This window comes from Camellia sinensis, chromosome 13 (assembly GCF_055761805.1).
Source record: "Camellia sinensis isolate YWXY chromosome 13, ASM5576180v1, whole genome shotgun sequence".
NCBI lineage: Eukaryota > Viridiplantae > Streptophyta > Magnoliopsida > Ericales > Theaceae > Camellia > Camellia sinensis.
In genome coordinates this window covers 117057450-117076073 of record NC_138973.1, presented here as the reverse complement: position 1 = coordinate 117076073, position 18624 = coordinate 117057450, and the positions used below count along the sequence as shown (strand labels likewise).

General features: G+C 31.8%; 1 pseudogene across 1 annotated transcript; it reads right to left on the bottom strand.

Moving 5' to 3' along the window:
* Positions 1 to 5586: 5586 nt before the first annotated feature.
* Positions 5587 to 9553, bottom strand: LOC114292674 (uncharacterized; annotated as a pseudogene). Its single transcript, XR_014349459.1, has 2 exons — positions 6079 to 9553; positions 5587 to 5919 (listed from the first exon to the last, which is right to left on the bottom strand). The product of XR_014349459.1 is annotated as an uncharacterized LOC114292674 (transcript).
* Positions 9554 to 18624: the final 9071 nt, after the last annotated feature.

The following is an 18624-nucleotide window of genomic DNA, read 5'->3' as shown; positions in this document are numbered from 1 at the left end:
AGAACTAAGAATGACAGATTTGATCTCATTGTAGCCCTCATGCCCAGTTTCATCAAAGCCGTTAATTGATAAAAAAATTTATTCCTTGTCCTGTGAATCTCTACTTTTCTATGAAAATAGGATGTATTTTTTGATAAAACGAGCAACGTCATTAGGACCATTACTCATACCAAAATTTCATCGTAACAACTAGAACAATTTTTTGTCAAGTTATAAGGCCCGACCTTGGTTTCAACAATGCCCAACAAGTCAATTTAATTATCAGCTAAGCATTTATAGATACTATATGCTGTTTAGAGGGGTGATTAATGAAACCTTCTCTTTCTTTTTTCCCTTTCAGAATCAACAATCTGAAACAACCCTAAGACCTTTGCTAGCTCAAAAGAACCAAATATGACAGAAAGTAATTAGGAGCTGACAAGTTAGTTAACTAGAAAATTAGAAGATCATAAGCTAGTTATACTGATATGGTCTCTGTTCTTTTTAAGTAAATGGTTGCTGACTTAGTTTTGATAAAAAGATATCAAGCTAGTATAAATTAACGGCTGATAGTACTAAATTATTGCATTTGTTTGTCTCAATTTCGGATTTCTTCAGGAAATTATCACGCTTTTGATTCAATTTGGGATTTCAATGCTGCTACATGCTTCTAAAGGGAAAGCTAAGGAAAATTGAAGAATTGGAACAATGGTCCACCTTATGCTTTGCAGTTTTAGGGATCACCCATGCTGTGAATCGTGTTTATAATATAGCAATTATCAAACAAGAAGAAGATTAAGTTGATGGCTTTGGACAATAATTGAAGTAACTGACTTGTACATTTAAAAGAATAACAAATAATCTCAATTGATTGATAACAACATCAGATGAGAATTAAAATTTTCGGCAATTAACATGTTGACAAATTACCTATATAACAGCATTTAACAACTATATATAAAATAAGAAGAATATGCTCAATTGAATAACTATATTAAAATATCTTTTATGTATAAAAATTACAAAAAATAACAAATAATCTCAATTGATTAATAACTTCCATATTCACTTGAGCAACTACACCTATGATGTGTTTTTCCCTAAATCTTCTTCACTTTAATAAGAGCGAACCACAATTTTGAACCCACTCGAAATGACCAAAGTTGTACAATCATTCCTTCGTGCAGCCTATTGTTCTTCACAACACGATTCCAACTTGTTGTAAGATTGTAAGTTGTACTTACTTTGCTTGATTTTTTAGGCATGTCCCACTTCTTAAGACATGTATCAGATTCATGTCCCGACGGTTCAATTAATTTGGTTTCAATAGGTGTCTTATGATTTCCACTTCTTGTGTTAAGCAAGTCCTTCTCTTCTTGCGTGAGGAATCCATTATCGATTTGACATAACGGCAAAGATAGACGCCCATGTGTATGGCTAAGGTCTGTGCGGTATAATGGCTTTTCAATCACAAAATTCAATTCAGTACCATTCAGTCTTTCGATGTAATTCTTGAATTTAGCAGGCAATTCTGGTGGAATTACAGTAACCTTTTCAATCATCCTCCTCTTCTTTGCCGTGCCCTTTTCTTCATCATCACTGTAATCTCCATCATCGTGTGGCTGTTTTGAACAAACTTTCTCAGATTTCTGAACCATCTTCTTGATTTTATCCCCATAATCTCTATCAACTGAGAATCTTGCAGGCTTCGATACAAAGGACTGGTCAGGCGACTTCAATTTCCACAGAATTTTCGTAGGCTTCTTTCTCATTGTTGCCTCAACCTCAGATATCTGATCAACTGGCACTACAACAGAACTTATATTCTTGCAGTGCTTGATGTGCTCTCTCATTGATCTTTTCCCCTTTGGGATTATAACAGATTTTCCAAATGGTGATCTTTCTCCATTATTATCATCATCATCATCATCAACATCAATAACAACAGAACATGAAGAAACAACACCATTCTTCTTTGAGCCCTCTCTGTCGACAGAGACAGAGTGAGTATGATCATCATCGTCATCAGAAAGTGGCTTATGGGTTGAGTTGTGTAACTCAGACATAGTGAGCCCATATAAATCAACATTACTGTTCCTGACGAACTGCCCTAAGACCTTCAATTTCGTGTCGTCATCGAGTTCGAGAAGACCTTTTCTTGAACGCTCTACTTTCTGATGGTATTTAGCCCAATCAGATGGATTACCAACATCCAACATCAACATGTGAATAAATTTTGACAATGGATTATCAATACCCATTTTCGTCTTCTTCTTGCTGGTTCTTGAATAAAAAAAAGAACACCAACACTTCTGGTGGTGACTTGGAGAACGAGAGCGCAAATTTGTGGGGTGGGATACCTATGCTTATCGATGTATATATATATATATAGATTTCCTAAATTGAATGGACAACTGGCTTGAACTGAAACTTCCAAAATTAGATTTTGGATTGCCAAATTGGTGTTTTGGTATACTTGGGACTGAAGTTTCCGAACTGTCTTGAACTGAAGCTTCCAAAATTAGATTTTGGAGATTTTAATAATGCTCTGTTTTTAGGAGATTTTAATAATGCTCTGTTTTTAGGTTTCCAAATTGGTGTTTTAGTATACTTTGGACACTGAATTTGTGGTATATAGAATTCCTAAATTGAATGGACAACTAGACCAGACTACTTGAGACTGAAGTCTCTGAACTGCCTTGAACTGAAGCTTCCAAAATCGAATGTTGGAGATTTTAATAATGCTCTGTTTTTAGGTTTCCGAATTGGTGTTTTAGGTTACCAAATTGGTAAATTGTACTCACTGTACCTATGGAATTTTGTTTTTTTACCCTAGTTTTGAGGGGTCCAAACTCTAACACCTTCCCCCCAAAACTTGGGCTGACTTTAAAATAATTAAATAATTATTAAGACATAAATCAATATAATACAACTAGCTAATAAAAAATTGTAGGTTATTAGTCTAAATTTACTCATGTTTATCCACTTTTTATAAATTTGTAGTCATGTTTGGTGCAATTTATTGAGATTGTGTAATTTTTTTTTTAAATATTGTGAATATATACTGAAATATTTGGTATAACTTTCGCTTACATTTTTTTAGACAAAAAAAAGAGTTTATTTATTTATTTATTTATTTATTATTTTTTTTTGAGGGGGAGGGGATAACAAGTCAGTGGGTATTTCAAAAATTAATTATAAATTAATGATAAAATTTATAAAATATTAATCATGATTAAAATCATTAATTTTTTCATGAATTTGTAAAAATTTTACGAAACCACCACTGGGTAGTAATTTTTCCCTTTTTTAAGAAAAAAGAAAAGAAAAAAAAAAGTATTAAAAAGCTGGGAAATAAATGTTTTTAGCTTTTGAATATTAAGAAGTTATAATAAAAAGTTAAACCTAATAAGCTCTATATAATTATTTGAATATTATTCATTGAGCTGACCCTTAAAACTTTAAAAGTGGGTTAATTAAAAAAAACAATAAGAACCTAGACAAGAAACCAATTTACTTTTTTTTGATTCATAAAAAAAAGAAAAAAAATAATTTACTTTGTTTAGCAGAAATTAAGCAAAATATTCTTTCTTTTTTTTTTTTAATATGATTTCATATCAATCAAATAGACTATATTTTTATATTAATTTTTTTGAGGGTCACTAAATGAGACATTTTTAAGGCTAACCCTTATATAAAATGAGATATCTAAATTTTTGAAAATATGGAATTGAGTTTGGGGGACCATTTCAAATGATTCCATTTTATTTTTTTTTTGTAAATACATGCATATAAAAATAAAATTTTCCAAAAAAAATTGGAGAGGCTAAGACTGCCCCTCCACCCTTGATTAAGAGATCAATAAATAGTCATTCTATTCTTGCCTAAAATCATTTCAGCAAACCAAACACTAATTAAAAACTTTTCCTAGAGGGAATTAACTGAGAAAAGATTCAGTCATACTATATACATATGAGTCCTATTCATTCAATACAGAAAGAGCCTTGTAAAGTTGCAATATGTAGCCATGGACTCATCCGCAAAATCTCTGGTTCAACAGAAAACACATATTCTCTTATTATACAAAAAACAAACCCTATACTATTGCAAGTTTTTTTGTTTTTGTTTTTGTTTTTGTTTTCTTCAAATGAGTTGTGTCGTTTTAGTTATGTTAATTAACCTCACACATGTTAGACTGAAGCTGGATTTTTAGACTTTATTTTATTTTATTTTTAATCTTGTGAGATCAGGGGTGCTGAGCAAATTTGCCAGGAATATGATTATTTCAACTTCCCTCCAAAGTTGACTCTAGCTCTTACATCATTCTCTCAATTGTCTTGACAATACTGCTATATCCTCTTATTTGAGTGAGCAAGTACAATTCAGTGTGTTTGATTTCACTTTTTAGAATTCAGTTTTTTGAAAATTGAATTTTTTATTTTTCATATATATATATTTTTGTTTTTAATGAATATTTTTAAAATTTTAATCAATTTTTTAGATGCATCTTACTTAAATGTATCTAAATAGTAAAATATTTGTGAAAAATATTTTAAAAAATCAATAGATACACAAAAATACGAAAAATATACTGAATTTTCATTTTTTTTTTGTGGTATTTGGTGAATTTTTTAAAGATTTTTTTTTCACAAATATTATATTTTTTAAGTGTATTTATGTTAAGTGTGTCTAAAAATAAAAATAAAAAAAAATTCTTAAAATATTAAAAAAAATTCAGTGAAGAAAAAAAAATACAAAAACAAAAAAATAGAATTTGTTGAAAAGTAAATTCTAAAAACTGAAAACAAACAGAGTGATTGCATTTCTCTCCATACAAAAGAAAGTCTATATAAAAGGATCAAATATGAACTATTGTAATGCCAACAAAAAGCTCTTCACAAGAAAACAAAAGAGTATTTTCTTCACAGATAAAATGTATAAAATTTCAACATTCGAAGGCATCCAATCTAGCTTCTTGACTTCTTCTCTACTCTCAATTGCTCCTGACCAATTGGTACCTATACTTCTCCTTCCACATTTTCAGTTGTGTGTAATGTAATGAGTAACAATACAAATAACAATCTCATTAAGGCAAAACAACATATATTGACAAAGCCTAAGTTCTCTTTCTCATTAAAAATAATTACCGTATCTAGATTTGAAACCAAAACTGAATATGGGCTTCCCGATGGAGCTACATTGGCACTACAGTTCTGTATCTTTTCATGAATTTTTCTTGTCATGCCTGAATTCTGTGGTTGAACAAGATCTCCTTCAAGTTTTAGAGATTGGATTTTCAATAGATATCTACACCTTGGCTTGAAAAAACTGTAATTCATTTAAAAATCAGCAAAAACCCCAGTTATCAAGCCCACAATGCCAATTCTGCCAAAAATTCAAGCCTATTTGAACTAAGATTATGAGTATTCATGCCCGGCTTCTGCCAAAGGGATATCTCTCTTTTGCTTTGAAGTCTACAAGTTTCTACTTTTTTAATACAAATTCCTATATATGATCAAAACCAACGGTACATGACCACAAATAATGGTATATTCAAGAACATAATGGAGTGATATAGACATTAGACAGTAGAAAACAAGGTTCAAATTCAATAAGCAAATTCTTCCAAATTGAAATTTTATTGCACATTGACTTAAATCCATCCATATGGGTTGAACAAGGAACAAGATATCAGTTACACTAATACTATTTTTATGTTACACTCCAGAACCTGAAGGACATATATATACAATACGTGACTATTCACAATCCTTGTGGACAACAGTTAGGAGAACTTAAAAAGCACCTCAAATATTTCGGACCACAGACCTTGGAACCTTTTGAAGCATGGTAGTAGCAATCTCACAACCACCATTGCAAACATGACTAGGCCCACACTATCACAACCAAAATGATCAAGTACTATCAAGCCAAACATTCCTGGAAAAAAAAAAACAAGTGTAAGCAAAATTAAGTGAAAGGTTACCAAGTTAAAATTAATACACAAACAATGTCAGAAATCTAAAATTCAAAAAGGTTGTAGAAAAGCCAGTGATGACTGTTGGGGATATGCCAGAAAGAAATCCAAAGGATTGATACCTTGCGTGCCTCAAGTACGGGCATCAGAAATTAGGACAATGAAAAGCCGAGGAGTAACCCCAAAAAATTCAAAATTAATTAGGAAGCTGTGCAAATGTCCCATTGTTGGGGCTGCAGCCCCCAGCCATCATCTTCTCATAGTCCGCATATGCACGATCAGGATTCCCAGACATGCTATATCCTCAAATGAGAGCATTATATGTGAAAACATTAGGTTCAAGGCCCTTAGGTAGGAGTTCTTCATACATTTTCCCAGCTTCCTCGATCATTCCAGCAATCCCAAGATTGAGAATTAAGGAATTGTAGGTATAAAGGTTAGGAATAATCCCTCTACTCTGCATCTCATTGAAAATAGAGAGAGCTTCTTCTATTCTTCTTGATCTCCCAAGGTCATTAATCATAAGGTTGTAAGAAATTAAATCAGGATCAATGCCAGTCGACTTTAATTCCTCAAGTAGTGCACAGCATCATCCACTTTCCCCACCATGCACAGGCAATCTACAAGAATGGTGTAGGACTTCAAATCTGGTCTTATTCCTTCTTTAACCATTCTATTAAATAACTCACAAGCAGTTTCCACATCCCCTCCTTTGCCAAATCCATTTATAAGAATATTGTAAATAGCACAGTTTGGTTTACATCCGTAATCCACCATCTCATCAAAGAAACTCCTCGCTTCATCCAAATTTCCCAGCTTTAAAAGACCATCTATGAGAGGACCATATGTACAAGGAGTGGGATTGAAATCTCCACTGATAAGATCATAGTACAAATCTACGGCTTTCTCTATTCTATTAGACTTAACAAGACCATCAATAACTATATTGTGAGTTATGGTGTCAGGCTTACATCCCCTACTGAGCATCCTTTCATAGAGTTCAAAAATTTCATCAACCGTCCCAGACTTCGCAAGATCATCAAGCAACAAGTTGTAGGTGAAAACATCAGGAGCACAACCAACAGTTTTCACCTCCTTAAAAAGACCCCAAGCCATTTCAGTGAGAAGAACATCAAGAAACCACTCAATCAGAACATAATATGCTTCTAGTGTAGGTTGAATTCCAAAACTGCTGGTAAACTTCACAAAAAGTTCGTGAGCGTCGAGGTCTTTCTTATGCTTGCACATAACCTTAATTAGAGGAATCAATACTGAGTCATTTCTGCAAAGCCCATCAACTATCAATCTTTAAACTAATGAAATAGACTGATCAATTTCAGCATCACACAGAATTCCTTCAATTTAATCTCTCCAAAAGGAGTTGTCTGTCTGATTCTTAACCTGGTGAACAAAGCTCATTGCAATCTTAAATGCATCCTCAATCTGCCCATCCTTCACAACACCTGGTAGAAGGGTGCACAAAGCCATATTATCAGGATAGAGCATCTTTCTCATCTGATGGAAGAACAAGAATGCATCATTAACCCTGTTCTCTCTAACTAAATTGTAAATGACAGTGTTGTAAGTAAAAGCATCGGGAAAGCAATTTCTTCTTGTCATCTCAAAGAGCAACTTCAAGGCCATATCAATCTCATCATTCTTACAAAGGCAATCAAGAAGTGTACTGAAGGTAATTGTGTTTGGATAGCACCCTTGTGCAGTTAAGCTCTCAAATAATTCCACGGCCTCTTGAACCTTCCCTTCTCTCCCTAAACCAGCCAATAATGTGTTGAAGGTCACAACAGTAGGAGGAAGCTTCATCTCCTTCATTCTGCAAAACATTGCCCATGCCTCATCTACCCGATCAGCCTTGTAAAGAGTGTCAATCAAAGAATTGATATTAACCACGTCAGGATCACATCCCCTTTCTATCATTTCAGAGAATAATTAGATGGATTCATCTATTTTCCCTTCCTTACTGTAGCATTTCATCATCATGTTGTAAGTTATAGCATCTGGAACTAGTCCACTCTTTTTAAGTTCATAGAATATACCTTTTGCCTCCCCAAGCCTACCCATTTCCACTCGACGATGCAAAGATGTATTACAAGCAACAATATTAGGAACAATTCCACAGAGTTTCATCTTCTCAAAAGTTTCAATAACTTTGTCAGGTTCACTTGACTTGCCATAGTAGTCAATGAAAACGCTATACGTGTAGGCAGTACGTTACATGCCAAATGATTCCATACCAACAAAAAGTTCCAACGCTTCATTCAATCTATTAACTCTCAAAAGTCCACCTTTTAATTTATTATAAGTACGAAGATTTGGCAAGATCCCTATCTTTCTCATGTTATCAAGGGTACCAAATGCTTCATCATGCTTCCCTGCTTTGCATAAAGCATCAACAAGTACTGTGAAAGTAACAACATCTGGAACATAACCATTTGCTTCCATCTCGCTCCAAAATTCTCTTACAAAATCCAAATCTCCACGGTCACTGAACTTATCCAACAAGGTGATGTAAGTTACTCGATCAGGTTTATGGCTGCTGGATTTCATCTTTAGAAACACTTCTTTTGCCTTGTCAAGTTTCCCAGCATGACAAAGAGCATCGATGAGAACTGTATGAGTAATTACATCAGGTCCACAGCCCTCGTCATCCATTCTCTTCAGAAGACCATAAGCCTCATCAATTTTTTTTCCTACCCTACCAAGAACCCTAATGCATATGGTGAAAGTATACATATTCGGCCTCAACCCCAAACTCTCCATCTCTTCAAGTAAGCCCATGACAATTTCAATATCCCTTCTCTTCCCAGATGCTACCATAAGGGCAGAGTAGGTCTTGAGACTAGACTTAATCCCTTCTGAAACGACTCATCTATAAACCTCCAGAGCCTGTTTACAACATCCGAACTGAAGAAGCAAATGGATCAGCCCATTGTACGAATACCCATTCAAAACGAACCCTTCTTTTCTCATCCGCTCGAGTGCAGATGGGCCTTGCCGAATCCCTCTTTTTACATGAAGAGCCTTAAATATGATCAAATAAGTATTCAAATTCCTATAGATAATTCGCTTTTGCATCAAATCAAACACAACAGCCATATCACCAACCCTCCTATGAACCATCAAGAGCTCAAGCATGTAATTACATGTTTCGGTAGTGTGAACCATTAGGAAGCTGAGCAACAGACTTAGAGAATGAAAAAGCTTCCTCTGGGTCTGAAGAAATTGACTTCAAAACCCTAATTGCTTCCTCAGAAGACATACCATCATTTGGCTTCCCACTCACTGCCATTAACCTATGTGAGCTTTTCATCACAGACCCACAAAGACCCACCATTTTTCTCCTATGTTTCTTCCACTTCGAGTGGTATTGTCTATTATTATCAGGTAGGTAGGGCAGGGTAATTGACATAACCACAACAAATACTTGAGTTGCAAAGTACCAAAACAGCCATTGATGAATATTATCAGAAAGAATTCAATTCGGGAAGAGCATAAATTAGAGGTGTGATGTGTTTTGCATGATCGGTATTCGTTGAATTGTCTATGAGAAAGGAAACTGCAGAGATATCAAGATAGGCGTTTACTTACCAAAGAAAATTGGATGATGGATTATAGTTGAATGAGAACTTCGTTTGGCGTAGACACAGTTTAGTTTCCGAAACTGTCACAGTGAGGAGTAGTGAGAGTGTTCGAAACTATCTCAAATATCATTCATACGAAACCATATCTTGTGTGCAGTCCAAATAACTTTTAAATGGACGATGCAATCCAAACAAAATATTTATATAAAATTATTTTGGAAATGTTTCTATTAAACCTTTTTTTTTCACAATCCATATATGGTTTTGTGGGTAATGAAATTTGAAAGAGCCTCCGAATACACTATTACATTATGTTAGTTTCAAGTCAAGAGATTAAACCCATAAATATGTTTTTTATATGGTATATCTATTAGTACGGGTGGTTGCAGTTCGATTTTAGACGGTTTGCAGATCGGTTTAAACTCGTCCGCATATATGCGGTTTAGGAAAAATTCATCCGCAACCGCTCATAGTGCGAGTTGCAATTTGTGCGGATAAGGTTCACGGATGTGAGAGCAGTTTGTGAATTGGATTTTTTTCTTTAAAAATTTATTTTAGAGCATTTTTTTTCCCTATTTTGTAAATATTTATTTTTGGCCCTTTTCCCCCCAATTTTCTAAAATGCTCTAGCATTAATAATTAATGAATTAAAACTTATAAAATTAAAAACACAACAAAATCAATTCCTAACACAAACAAATTATTCAAAATCCTAAACTTTTAAATCAAATCATAAACTAACACAAGCAAATCTTTCAAAATTCTAAGCTAGATCATCAATCTCATTCACTATCTACTACCCAACAAATACAATTAAAGTAAAATCATTCAAAATCCTAAGTTTACCTAAAAGTAATTCTTAATTAACTTTTACATTCATCCAAAATGCAATAATAAAATAATAACGGTCCAAGTTTTATTATTAAAAAAAAAAGTCTAAATGCGGGCGAGTTTTTGTGGGTGCAGGTTAAACCGACAACCCGTCCGCAACTCGCAATCATGTCATATTCCAAACCGCATCCGTTCGCATTGTGTCTACAAAGCTGCCTATTTATATGCAGATTTGTTCGAGTTGGACGGTTTAGATAACCCTATACCCAACTATATCTATTAATATTCGTAACATTACTAATATAATGGGCTTAATCGGTATTTAGGGCGCCTTTGTCACTACCTGCATCCTCTCTGCTAAAGTGTTTAGCTTTAGGAAAGGGTACTTCTAAATATATCTTTAAAAGTTTTTTCTGTCAACATAAATTTCAGAACATAAACCTTACACTTTGGATCATTTACCATGTGTATTATCAAGAAATCAAGACAAAATGACATACCTGAATCCATTGATGAATGGTTAAACGGAAGCGTGATTATCAATGAACTCTTTGTTATTGATTATGTTATTGCCTTCTAATCCTTTCCCTTTTGGTGCCTTATGTTTTTCCTTGAGAGGATTTAGAAAAAAAATGGCAGTGCTCTTATTTTTCACTTGGGAAGGAATAGGGACCATAACCTTTTAAAGGTTGTAATTGGTTTTCAAAACTGAAAGGTTGTGGAAGTTCAAAAGGAATGAAAACCAACTTTAACCATTATTGGTTTTAATTTCTATTTATTGGTTTTCAAAACTGAAAAGTTGTGGAAGTTCAAAAGGAATGAAAACCAACTTTAACCAATATGTTTTAATTTCTATTTCTGCCCCTCATAGAAATAGAAATTATACAACTAGTATCTACACATTAGGTCCATAACACATATACCCTTAAGCCTATTAACTAAATTGAATCACTTAAATTGTAGGCTTCTTATAAATGATAACACCACATTTAATTATGTGGTCCCATTGAGACATTATCTAACATTTTCACCATTTTAAAATAAATCAAATTATTTGAGTAGGCATAGTATCTCTTGTTGTGCTCAAAGGCATAGCTGATATCCATTCTCCAACTTTTGGGATGTACAAAGGCTACTTTTTAAACAATTGGCAATGATAGGATTTTGAAGGAACATCACTTTTACGTATGTATAAATGAATCATAAAATATTCAAAAGCAGAGTCTGTTCAAAATAATTTGAAGTCTAAAATAATAACTTAAAATGAAACTTTTTACATTTTAATATTATTTAAAACTTATTTTCTAGGTTTTTGAGATAAGAAATTATTAATTGAATATTTACAATACATATTTTTAAATTGATAATATAGCTAATTCATTTATGCGTACGGCTTGTATGAGCTAGGTGGTCAATCAAATTGTTGGGCATCGGTTGCCAGCTAGCTTCGCCGTACTTATTTTCAAATGTAAATGTTCATTGCGTGCATGACTTTAGGGAGTTTGGATAAGCTTACTTGCTTAACAGAGAGTCCTCATAAATATTGTTTGGGCAATGCCAATCCACATGAGAAAAAGTTATAAAAGCAAGCAAGATCAACATATAGAGGATTCACTACAAGAAATTATATTTTTGGCGACTAAAATTAATTTAGTTGCCAAAAGTCAGCCCTTTGGCGACTAAAATTTCAATTGGTTGGCAATGTTTCATATTTTAGCTACTAAAATTTTTTAATAGCCGTATATCACTTATTGGCGACTAAAAACACAATTAGTAGCTAAAAAATGACCCAATAAGTGACTAAAAAACAGTTAGTCACTAAAAATAGCCCAATAGGCGACTAAAATACAATTAATAGCTAAAACGTTACCCAATAGACGACTAAAAATGACTTAGTCACTAAAAAATTACCCAATAGGCGACTAAAAAAAATTTGGTCCCTAAATGTACAATCTTTAGCTACTAAAAATAATTTAGTCGGTATTAATTTACTTTTAGCGACTAAATTTTAGTCAACAATTATAATTAAAAATTTTAAAAATTGGACTTCAGATTTTGGAGGGAAAATTAATTGGCTACTAATGTACTTAGTCGGAAACAATGCCTTTATTTATTATTGTTGGCGACTAAAAAAGTTGGTCGGGAAAGAAAATAAACTAGGGTTCAAAAAATATACTACCACGCGCTCTAACTCTGTCATACGTTTGTCTGTCTCTCACTCTGTGATTGTCTCTCTCTTTCTCACTCTCTCACGCCTCTGCCCTCCTCCATCTCTCTCTTTCACTTTTGTCTCCATCGTCATCGGGTACAGGAACATCACCGCCATCGCACACGACCACCACCGTCAATCCACCATTGGAGCATTACCCCAGGTATGTCCTCTCTCTATTTTTCCCTCTCTATCTTTCAGTCTCTCTTCTCCTGATTTCATCCTCTAGGGTTTTCTTCTTCCATTTGCATACCTTCACACATACCCAATCCCAAATCGATCCATCCATCGCCATTGATGAATGACTGTGATTTTGTTTTGTTTTTTTGATGATTTGATGATATTGATTTATGAAATAAAAAAGTTAAGAAGATAAAGAAAAGAATTTGTATGCATGTTTATATAAAATTTGAATTTGGGCATTGATTTCGACGAGATTGAAGAGGTTTTCCATAGGGATATTATTGAGATAGAGTTGAATAATAAACCAAAGTTTAAGAAGAGCAGTCGGCAAAGGAGTTGAAGCTTTACTTGCTACTTTGTTTTGATCTTGGGATTGTGGGTTTGATGGCTGCGTTTATTCTTGTTTATCATTTAGATTTTTATTTTTATTTTTTATGCTTCTATTGTATTTTGGTGCTTCTACTGTATTTTGCTGCTTCATTTGCTCATTTGTTTGAAAATCTAATCTAATTGGAGGTAAGTAGGGTGTGGCTATTGACATGCTAATGAAGGAGCATTGTTTTGAATTTCAGCATAGAATTAAACATAAGTGAAATTAGAGATGATGTGAACATGTCTTTTATGCATACATAACCCTAAATCCCTCTTTCCTTTCCCTATTGATCCCAAGTTTTGCCTTCGCCATAAGAGAGGGGCTTTTTCGAAACATGTCTGCCAAATTAGTTCATTGTCTAGGCGTTGTTTTACTAGCCAAAGGCTTATAATAAGAGTTCTAGTCACATTTTATTCATGTGTATAAAATCATGTTCGTACAAAGATTAAGTCAATGTTTTTTCAACTATTGTAGTCTAATTATTTTAATTTTTTTTTAAATTGAATAAAAAATATCATCCTACATTTAAAATTACTCAAGCTTACTTTTGTAGGAAAAAAATAGTCTGAGATATATCAATAAATAATAAAAGATTTGTATTGTCTTATAATTAGCTTTCTCACCAATCCAAAAAACAAAGAGAAGATGAAATGTAACTTTTCTATGGTTACACAACAACATATTAGGAAGAAAAAATGCTATATAAACTAGTGTTTCTTGCAAATGTTTATCACGCAATAATAAAATTAAGAGGGCAAACCCTACGCTACACACCCTTTCAAAGGATGTGTATCATATGTATCTATTATGTATTTTTGAAGTAAATGTTATGCATTTTTATAGTAAATATTATATATTTTTTTGGTAAGAGTTATGATAATTTGTAATTCATAAATAAAATTACACATTCTGTGGTAGTGTGGTAATGTTACACTTTTTTTTTATTTGAGCATTTTCTAACCACAAAATGTGTAATAATATCATAAAATACGTAACATTATGATAAAATACATAATTTCATTTCTCAATAACAAATTATCGTAATTTTTATCAGAAAAATATACAATATTTAAATAAGTAACACAAATCACAAAAGTACATAACAATATATTATATAGATATATATATATATATATATATATATGTGTGTGGTACATGCCTTAACGGGGTGTGAAGTGTATCATAAATTTCTCTGTTATTAAGTCTGCCCATCTCATAAGGATATAGCTCCCGTACTGTGTGAGCGCCACAGTAAGACTCATACTTTGTGAGTATTTTATGATTTATTGTGTAATTTGTTTTTTTTAAATATCTTTTTTCTTGAGAAAAATATTTGCAAGGACTTGCTCATTAGAAGAGAGTTAGGTGTTGGTTTGGTGGGATACAACTATGGGATTAGATTTCATGTCTAATAGAATAATTAGTTTAATATTTGGATAGAAAAATTAAGGTTGGACTAATAGTTCCACATGTGGGATAACTCTATCCCATAGCCCCGTTTGTTTTCATAGGTAAAATGGAGGAGATTGTTAGTAAGGGGATTGATAGTGAGGGAATTAGTAAAATTGTGTTTGTTTTGATGGTAGTTGTTAGTATGGAGATTGTTAAATTATTTTTATATAAAATAATAAAACAAATAAAATTATGATTTTTACTTAACAAAAAATACAAAAACATTAAACATTAATGTTAAAAAAGAAAATGGCCAACAAGTAAAACAAAAAAAAAATTGCAGTTAACCGGTTGACCGGTCGGACGACTGGCTGGATTTTCGGCCAGACGTCCAGTAACATCCTAAGCCGAATGGACTATCTTCTAATACCACCTATTCGCTCATATTACTAATTCGGACCTCCAAGGCTTTTCGTAGTCCAAATGGACTACTGATCCAGACCTCCATTTCCAAAACAAACATGGAGTTGGGGGACTATTCATCCATCACAGTCCACTTTGGACTGTCATGGCAGAAAACAAACGGGGCCATAGTGTTATGGGATAGAAATGTAGTTAAATGACAAAATTGACCCTCAAGTATATAACTTTTTTTTTAAACATGTATAAATTAATCTCGTGATATATAATTGCTTTCTTTTAATTTTTTGGTATTACAAAATAATAAAATGAAATATATATACTTTCAATATTTAAAAGAAAAAGAATATATAACATTTTTTTCTTCATTTTTTATAACATTTTTTTCTTCATTTTTTAAACATATATAAATTAACCTCGTGATATATAATAGTCTTTTCTTTTCCTTTTGTATTAACAAAATTATAAATGAAAATATACCTCTAATGTCACATTTAAATAAAATTAATAGTAGTCTTACTAAAATAAAATATACTTTAAATTTAGTATTGCCATTGTAAACAATTCAAAAAGACAAAATAATCGTTTGAAAAGTTATCATCTTTCATAATTTTTTAATTAAACATGAGATTCACTAAAATAGTTATTTTCAAACATCTAATCTCATGACAAAACAAACATGAGATACACATAATTTTCAGTCAAATAGTCAAATGACTAATTATCTATGTCTAATAGTTCATTGGATTTTAATCTTTCCTTATCCAGTTCATCCAAACAGACATGTAATGAAATGATTTGTGATCGGTGCTTAAATGTACACATTTAATCCCTTAATATACACTTTATTAGTTTATTAATTTATAATTTTGTGTGATTTTTGTTTGTTTGTATATATTTTAGGTGTTTATACCTATATTAATGTAAATAATATATTTTAAATATTTTATATATTATCATATTATAAAGTGCACAGTAAATTACTGTGCATTTTACGAAAAAATGGAACAAAACAAAAGAAAAGAAAGGAAGAAGAAAGAAAAGAGAAATAAAAAAAATAAAAACAAGCAAACAAATGAGGTGGTCACACCCTCAATTATATATAAATATATATATTTTATTATAATATAATATAATTTATATTATTAGTATTTGTTTTTTTTTCAGGTACTTCGCCTATAAAAGGGAAGAGGGGAGCTCGGGGCAAAGAGCTCAAGGCAGGAGAAGAGGGCTTCAGCCTAGAGGGAGAGTGTTTAGTCTGTAAATATTAGAGTGTAGTAATTGTCTTCTTAGAGTAGAGATGAAACCCTGACTAAGTAATTAGGGTAAGTTGTATTTAGTATTTTTAGTTTTAATTTGATTTTGGATACAGTTGTATAACTTTTAGATATTTTTGTACAATAAAGGCTTTATTCAAATCGTGTTACACAATGGTTTTCACTACTTTATATTAGAATTGTTAGACGCGTCATACCTAGTAAGACGGGTCGTACATCAAACCGTAGTTTTGTGGTGACGACTCGTGCTAAGCAAAGGTGATTCGTGGCTTTCTGATTTTGATATATAAACCCTCTTGATGCTGTATTTCTGCTCAACTCATATCACAATATCCAAATCAATGATTTTCTAAAAATTGAGTACAATTACTCCCAATTATGAGGTTAGTGTTGGATTCGAAATCCTAAGATATTTATTTCATTTTGTTTAATCAATTGTTTAATTAATTAGTTTAATTTTAACTCCAAATATTCAGAAGCAAATCTAAATTTCCAAATTAAATTATTCATTATTAGTCCTTATGAATCAACACCTGGTCTTAACCGCTATTCTACAGAGTAATTGTTTTTACTTGGTTTTAAATAAGATATTTTGGTGTGCAAACGACCATATCAATTTTTGGCGCCATTGCTGAGGACTAAAAATAAAATTATTTAATTTAGAGATTCATTTATAAAACAAAAAAAAAATATTGAGTTTAGTTTCTTTTTGCAGGAGAAATATAAACTTGAAAAAAAAAAAAAAAAAAACCAAAATTTTTTTTTTTTTGATATTGTGACACAAAAAGGAGATACCCATACTGAACATATATTTAGTGTACTATTTACCTTTGCTGGACACTTGTGGATTAATTACCTCTGCTGGACATATAACTTAGAGGATAAATAAAGACTACTGACTACTAACTTTTGATTGCTAACATTTATTTTATTGCAATTTCTTTTATTTTGTACATTTATTTTTCTTTCTGGGAGGTCTTATACCCCCTTTTATTTCATTCCAATTTAGTTTATTGCAATTTTTGTATATTTATACTAATTTGCAGATGTTTTTAATAAATCATAAGAGGTGAAAAAAATATGAAATTGCAGCACTCAGGTAAAATAGATTGGTTTATTTTGTTTTGTGTTTTATTTCTTTATTGGCAAAATAGATTGGTTTATTTTGTTTTGTTTTATTTTATTTTATTTTGTGTTTTATTTCTTTATTTTTTTGTGTGGTGTGTCAAGGCAAGTTAAACGAGTTTACCTTTTAAGGAAACTGCTGAGTAAGGCCAAAGAAATTTGGTTTGAGCCAGATTACGTAAGGGAGGATAAAATTTTCAGACCTAAATCGCCTTGGAATCTGACAATAAATTTTTATTTGTTATGTTTTCCTTCCCATTCACTGTTCTTGTCAATCTTTTGTGGTATGTGCCATTAAGGACAATGTCATTTAAGTTGCGGGTGGGAAAGGGTTTGGTTTGTGTGTATATTTTTATTTTTATTTTTGGCAAAAAAAAAATGTGTTTATTTTTATTTTTATTATCGATTGTGTTAAAAAAAAAACACGTATTTCTTTGTGTGCGCTGTTGTTTATTTAAAAAAAAAAATCAACAGTAATAAAAAATTCAATTTTTATTTATGTATGCCATTGTGTGTCGTTTTGTTTCTGTGTGAAAAAAAAAAACACAAAACACAAAACACGAAATTTGTTTTTGTTGTGTGTTGTTTAATTCAAAAAAGTAAAAAAAAAAATAAAAATAAAAAAAGAAGTTTTTGTGTTGGGTGTGGTGTTTTTAAAAAGTTTTGTGGTTAATTGTTAATTTTACTACCTTAATATTTTAATTATATCTTAGTTTATTATACTATCTTTTTATTAAAAATAATTTTTTTTCTCATATTCAGATGATCTGCACATGCACATATTCTTTGATTAATTTTTGGATTTAGACTTGAACATCTTGATGATTAATGTGAAGACTATAGCCCGTGTAAGATTTTGAGCCTATCATTCTTTTTAGAGAGTTATCAAATTTACTCTTAAATATTCATTTGGAAGCGCACTATTTCGTTGTTCAGTCTCATAATTTTCATTTTGGTTGAATGTTGAGAAATCATTTTGCATTTATACTCTCTAAAAATCATGAAAGTTGAAAATTTGTACCAAATTCTGGGAAATAATTTAGGCTATTTTTGTAATATTTGAGCTTTAACATTTCTCTCTCTACACTCAAAAATCCTTAGAAACCATTTTGAGCCTACATTCCAAACCTTTCATTCAATGAACCCCTAGTGATAACTGGCTATTGTTTTTAGGAGTAAAAGAATGGAGGAATTGATAAGGAACAGGACAGAGAAGAACCAAAAATAAAATAATAAAAAAATAAAAAATAAAGAAATAA